The sequence below is a fragment of the Trachypithecus francoisi genome, unplaced genomic scaffold (genome assembly GCF_009764315.1).
Source record: "Trachypithecus francoisi isolate TF-2019V2 unplaced genomic scaffold, Tfra_2.0 Lachesis_group10, whole genome shotgun sequence".
In the NCBI taxonomy this organism is placed as follows: Eukaryota; Metazoa; Chordata; class Mammalia; order Primates; family Cercopithecidae; genus Trachypithecus; species Trachypithecus francoisi.
The window spans coordinates 32,788,299-32,795,810 of NW_022681455.1; the positions used below are offsets into that span (position 1 = coordinate 32,788,299).

Sequence of the window (7,512 nt, forward strand, 5' to 3'; positions counted from 1 at the left end):
AGAAATATAGGAGTAGATAATATCTTTTTTTTTTTTTTTTTTTTTTTTTTTTTTTTGAGACGGAGTCTTGCTCTGTCGCCGGCGCTGGAGTGCAGTGCCGGATCTCAGCTCACTGCAAGCTCCGCCTCCCGGGTTCACGCCATTCTCCTGCCTCAGCCTCCCGAGTAGCTGGGACTACAGACGCCCGCCACCTCGCCCGGCTAGTTTTTTGTATTTGTTTTTTAGTAGAGACGGGGTTTCACAGTGTTCGCCAGGATGGTCTCGATCTCCTGACCTCTATCCCGCCCGTCTCGGCCTCCCAAAGTGCTGGGATTACAGGCTTGAGCCCCGCGCCCGGCCGATAATATCTTTCTTTACTTGGTAAAGATCATCTACAAAAATCCTATGGCTAACATACTTCATTTTGAAAGACTGAATAGTTTCTACCTACAATCAGGAACAAGGCAAGAATGTTCACTCTCACCACTCTTATTCACAGTGTTGGAAGTTCTAGACAGTGCAATAGGCATGAAAAAGGAGATTATAGGCATACAGATTGTGAAGTAAGAAATAAACAGTTCCATTTGTAAGTGACATGATTGTCTATGTAGAAAATCACAAGGAATCTACAGAAAAACTTCTAGAATATGTGATTTCAGCAAATTAACAGAATACAGGACAAACAAACCAGTATCAATTATATTTCCACATACAATGAACAGATGATACCAAAAATATTGTTATTTTTATTATTATTATTATTTTGAGATGGAATCTCACTCTGTCACCCAGGCTGGAGTACAGTGCCATGATCTTGGCTCACTGCAAGCTCCACCTCCCGGGTTCATGCCATTCTCCTGCCTCAGCCTTCCCAGTAGCTGGGACTACAGGCACCCACCACCACGCTCAGCTAATTTTTTATATTTTTAGTAGAGACGGGGTTTCACCAGGTTAGCCAGGAAAGTCTCGATCTCCTGACCTCGTGATCAGCCCACCTCGGCCTCCAAAAGTGCTGGGATTACAGGCATTAGCCACTGTGCCTGGCCCAAAAATATAAATATATTATTTCCAATTACTCAAATACATGAAACACTTATGTGTAAATCTAACAAAACATGCAAGACTTGCAAGCTAAAAACCATGTAATGCTGGTGAATGATATCAAAGAAGATCTATTTAGTCTTTATCTACATAGAGAGCAATACTGTTCATGGATTAGAAGACTCAACATAGTAAATATGTCAATTCTCCCCAAACTGATATACAAGTTTAACACAATTCCAATCAAAATTTTTGCAAGATTTGTTGATTATAGGTAGGATTATTCTAAAATTTACATGGAAAGGCAAAGGAACTAGAATATCTAAAATATTCTTTTTTCATATTATTATATTTTATTGCAGTACGTGTAGTGTATACTAACTTAAAGGGGAAAAATATAAACAAAATGAAAGACATGGAGGAAATGGCATCTTGCTTTAATCTTCAACTTAAAGTTACCCTTAACAATTCATTTACACCATTATGCCAAATTTTAGTCATCCCTGCAGATCCATCTCTAGAGGAAAATCTAACTTGAATCATATGGTTCATATTTTGACTAGTTCATAGCATACCAATTAGCAACTTATGACTTGAAAATACTTTTTCTCAGTTGCATTTGACTACCTAAAATTCTACCAGGCATGCTGTTTAGCATGTCTTACTCCTCTGAAATCATCATCTACTTTCTAAAAATCAGAAAATTAGTTTGCTTGTGATTTGAAATTCAAAAAAGTTTGTAGAAAACACAAAAAGAATAAACTATGTAAAATCTTATCCTTTTCTTCTCTCTAAAACAGCTACTTCTACAAAAAGAAGAGTAAGTGGATACTTTCTAACAACTCAAAAACAAGAAAACCAAAATCAGAGGGTGCATGAATATATGTGCACAGGTATGTACAGACTTAATCTCTATATTCCCCAAAACAGGCTTAAACAGGTAATCCCAGCATTCTAAATTCAGAAAGCAAAAACAAACAGTTTTGTTTCTAAATCAGCGGTATTACTAGCTGAAGTGTTTAGTAGAATACTGCACCTATACATCAGCAGTACTTTGATTATATACCATTTAATAAATCAAAATAATAAGCACATTCTTCTAACAGCAAAGAATTCTCCCACTTTTTATTTATTTTGACATACTGATATTTCCGTAAACTTGCAAGTGGAAGATAAGCTGTTCAGTGAAAGAATTCTTACATATATGATATAGAGAAATTATTTTAGAAGTCTGTTCATATAACAGATTATTTTGGCACTAACAGAAATTGTACACAATCCATCAGTTGTATGGCTAGAAATGAAACCATCACGAAACCAAGGCACACAGAGCTTTCCTGCACTTAGTTTCAGGAAAAAGTTCCCAAGTAATTCTTTACTGTGTTAGAAGAATAAAGTACATTTGTCATAGTATACATTATCGTATTCCCTTATAGTAGGGATTAAAGTTTTTAAATTAAATAATGTTCTCAGGTTTACTTCTGTCTGTACCTTCAGGAATAATCATATCACTGTTTATATATAATTCTCTCCTCATGCAAAAAAAAAAAAACTGATAAAACAAAAACCCTCAGTCAGTTGTTTTCTTAAGTCTAATTAAGCCAAGCAAACTAATAATAGCAATTTAATTAGCAAGCTGTAAATCAGAGAGGTATAGAAATCTAGCGGTTAAACTGTATTTCCTGCCTATGGGGTACTGCTGCTACTCAACCTATTTTCTTCATGTATTAGAAGAATTAATAGACATTGATGGTCAAAATAAGAATTTCAATATTGCTGCAAACGACATGAGAGAAAGACTTCCTAATGTGTGATAATCCTAATGACCCTTTAAAAGGTAAAGGATTGTGTGTATATGTGTGGAAAGGAGTAGGAAATAAAAGCAGGAGGTTAAGACAGGTATTTAAAGGGAATGCCGAGATAGCTACATTACAATATTTATTTTTTAAAAAACTGAAGTCTGCCCCGTGTACCAAAAACATTAAAAAAAAAAAAAGAGCAGACATCAATGCAAGTTTAACCTGATAATTTGTGAGAAAAAAAAAGCTAGTTTTGTCGAGAAACAGTCCAGTCCTTTCCTTGTAAACACAAAGAAACATAACAAGAATTTTAAAGATAGTAGGCCAGAAAATGCAACAGTAACTCTTACAATCCTTTTCAATTAAACAGACAAATCAAGTTGAAGACAAGTGTTAAAATACTATTCAGCCTGAAGATTTATCAACCTATATATCCTGTTGTTCAATTGGCTTTTGATTTAAAAAAAATCAACAAACTTTATAAGAGCTACCACCACATTTAGAATGATGAAAATAAATTAGTTCTCCCCCAAAGATATTGTTGAACCTCTAAAGCATAAAAAGCTGTATAATATACAAGTTAACCAACGTTTTTACAAAAGCAATATAGTTTCGGACTGACGGTATTACACTGTATTTGTGGTAAAGTACTAGGCACAAGTATGTGTATATATATATACACACACACACATATATACACACATATCAGGCATTTTCATTTCAGTCTAATCAGTCTCTAAGGTTATCATTTAATTACTGGCAATATATAATAACTGGTATGCATTTTGATACTTAAGTCATGATTTGTGGAGAACAAGAAGCAATGTATTATAGCAACTGGGTTCATATCTAACAAATAATTGCAGTGTTGAACAAATCTCTTCTATGAACTTCGTGATTTGTTTTGCTGTTGGTCACTTACAGTAGATCCTTGATTTGATTCTTCCGTATTCATGCTTTCTCCACCTGCAGACTCTAACATTTCTTCATCTCCATCATCATCATGTAGGTCTTTTGAAATTGTCCAGCTAGTTTGAGATTGAGTCCTTCATTGTAGTGGCGCTTCCTTTTCATTCAAATTGTCGCTTTTCTTCTCCTTTCAGTTGAGAGGTCGCTATCCTCCTCTCCACTGCCTTGCTGCTCCTGAACCCGATACTTTGGCTCCAAGTCTTCAGCAGCAGCCAATTTCTTAGCCAAGATATCTGGTGCCATGGCTTCGGGGGTTTCTGTATCACTACATGCATCTTCATCATCACCCATCATACTATGGTAAGGAGTGCTTGGTTCATCTATTTTCATTAAACCATCGTCTTTGTCTGCTGGATGATATGTCGCTAGGATGTTCATTTCATCCCACTTCTGGGATTTTTTGCTCAGCTCCTCGTGGACACTCCCGCGGGGCGGTTCGGCCGACGCCACCATAGAGGGGGTCGTAGAGGTCTTGTCCTTCAGGATCCATCCCCTTGACGGGCCGTTTTGAGGCCGTCGAGGCCGCCATTGCCGGGCGCTCCAGCTGTCGGCTCCGTGTCGCTGCTTGGCGTGGGGTCCGCGAAGAGAAGGGTGGGCTTTAGCAGAGACCAGCAGACAGACGCCGAGCCGGCTCAGGGCTACAGCGGCTGCACCTGCTGCCTCGGAAATGGGTACGCGAGTGGTTGTCAGGACACAACGACCCCGACGCCAGGCCCAACGCAGAACGGGTGGAGGCTCCTCGCACACCCTTAGCCGCCGGCGCTTGACAACCACGGCTCGCGGGGAAACGCGGGCCTAGAGCTCCAGGGCGGGAGCGACGCCGACGCCTAAAACATTCTTGAAAAAGAAGAATAAAGTGATTGAAAATCAGTCTGCCCTATTTCAAGTGTTGTTATATACCTACAGTAATCAAGACTGTGTGGTACTAGCAGAGGAATGGACACACAAATCAGCGGAACAAAATAGAGAACGCAGAAAAAGACCCACACAGTCTGCCCAAATGATTTTTGAAAGAGGTACAAAAAGAAGTCAATGGAAGAAAAATAGCCTTTTTAACAAATGGTGAATTGAACAATGGTGAAATGGAACAATTGGACATCCATAGGCAAGACAATAAAATAAAGATGAACCTTGATCTAGGTCTCACGCCTTATGCAAAAGTTAATTCAAACTGGATTGGATTGCTTGAGTCCAGGAGTTCAAGACCAACCTGGGTAAGATAGCAAGACCCTGTCTATACACAAAAATGAAAAATTATGTTGGTGTGGTGGCTCCTGCCTGTAGTCCCAGCTACTTGGGATGCTGAGGCAGGAGGATTGCTTGAGCCCAGGAGTTCGAGGCTGTCATAAGCTGTGACAGCACCATTGTACTCTAGCCTGAGTGACTAAGCAAGACTCTGTCTCAAAAAAAAAAAAAAATTGTCAGAGAAATGCAATACCTTAACCTTTACCAGATACAATTAATTAATTAAAATAAATAAAAGATTATGTAGTAAATGTAAAGCATAAAACTACTAAAAGTTTAGAAAAATAGGAGAAAATATTTGAGATATAGGTCTAGGCAAAGAATTCTTAGGCTTGACATCAAAAGCATGATCTATGAAAGGAAAAACTGATAAATTGAATTTCATCAAAATGTAAAAGTGTTGCTTTGTGAAGATCTGGTAAGTGGATGAAAAAATGAGCTACACAATAGGAGAAAATATTTGCAAACCATATATTGAACAAAGGACTAGTATCTAGAATATATAAAGAACTCTCAAAACTCAACAACAACAAAAACACACATTAAAAATCCAATTAGAAAACAGGCAAAAGACTTAAGGTGATATTTCACTAAGGAGGATATAAAAATGGCAAATTAGCACATGAAAAGTTGTTCAACATCATTAGCCATTAGGGAAATGCAATTTAAAACCACAATGAAATGTCACTCCACATCTATCAGGATGACTAAAATAAAAGTAGTGACAATGGGTCAGGCGCAGTGGCACACACCTGTAATCCCAGCACTTTAGGAGGCCAAGGTGAGTGGATCACCTGAGTTCAGGAGTTTGAGACCAGCCTGGCCAACATGAAGAAACCCTGTCTCTACTAAAAATACAAAAGTAGCTGGGCACGGTGGCACATGCCTGTAATCTCAGCTACTCGGGAGGCTGAGGCAGGAGAATCACTTGAACCCGGGAGATGGAGGTTGCGGTGAGCAGAGATGGTGCCATTGTACTCTAGCCTAGGCAACAAGAGTGAAACTCCATCTCAAAAAAAAAAAAAAAAAGCGACAATGCTAAATGCTGGCAAGGAAGAGGAGACAGTGGATCACTCACAATTTCTGGTGGGAATATAAAATGGTACAACCACTCTGGAAGATGACTTGGCAGTTTCTTAAAAACAAAACAAAACAAAACCAATGACAACAACAACAAATCCAAGAACTAAGCATACTACTACCATCCTGCCCAGCAACTGCATTCCTGGGTATTTAGCCCCAAGAAATGAAAACTTGCACACACATATACACACGCACACACAATGCCTTCACACAAAACCTTGTATGCAAATGTTTGTCTAACTGCTTACTCATTGTAGCCAAAGATAACCCAGATATCCTTTAACAGGTAAATGGTTAAACCAACTATTGTACACTTATGCCATGAAATAATACTCAGCAATAAAAAAGAATGACTGATACACACAACAACCTGCATGAATCTCCAGAGAGTTATACTGAGTGAAAAATGCCAATCCCAAAAGGTTACATACTGCAGTGAGCTGTGATCATGTCACTTCACTCCAGCCTGAGCAAGAGAGTAAGACCCCATCTCTAAAAACAGATAAACAAAAAAGATGGATTACAGAGTAAATGTAAAGTGTAAAACTATTAAAATTTTAGAAAAATAGGAGAAAATCTTTGAGATGTAGAGCCAGGCAAAGAATTCGTAGGCTTGACATCAAACACACAATCCAGGCTAGGCATGGTGGCTCACACCTGTAATCCCAGCACTTTGGGAGGCTGAGGCAGGCGGATCACTTGAGGTCAGGAGTTCGAGACCAGCCTGGCCAACATGGTGAAGCCCCGTCTCTACTAAAAATACAAAAATTAGCTGAGCAAGATGGCACATGCTTGTAATACCAGCTACTTGGAAGGCTGAGGCATGAAAAGCACTCAAACCTAGGAGGCGGAGGTTGCAGTGAGCTGAGATAGTGCCAGTGGACTCCAGCCTGGGTGACAGAGTGATACTCTGTCTCTAAATAAATAAATAAATAAATAAATAAAATAAACTTTATTGAAAAGCAAAAAAAAAGCACAATCCCTTTGTATAACATTTTGTATTAACAAGCTTGAAATCACAAAAGTACAGAAATAGAGAAAAAAATCATGGTTGCCAGTGGTTAAGGAAGTGATGGGGGTGGGAATGAGGTGAAGTGACCATAAAAGGGAAAGATAAGGGATACCTGGAGTGACAAAAATACTGTCTTGACTGTGATAATTGACATTGATACAAATGTCAATATCCTGATTGCAATACTGTACTGAAGTGTTATAAGATGTTACCATCGGGGAAACTGGATTAAAGGGTAAAAGGTTCTGTCTGTATTATTTCTTACAACTGTGTGTCACTCTCTAATTATCTCAAAATAAAAAGTTAAATTTAAAAAACATGTATGAGGATGTGCATAGTTTTTCAAAACATATTCAAGAAGTTCATAAGTGGAAAGTCTGAGTG

At 38.4% G+C, this 7,512-nt stretch overlaps 1 pseudogene; it reads right to left on the reverse strand.

Moving 5' to 3' along the window:
- Positions 1–3,664: 3,664 nt before the first annotated feature.
- Positions 3,665–4,317, reverse strand: LOC117087017 (annotated as a pseudogene).
- Between the last annotated feature and the right edge of the window lie 3,195 nt (positions 4,318–7,512).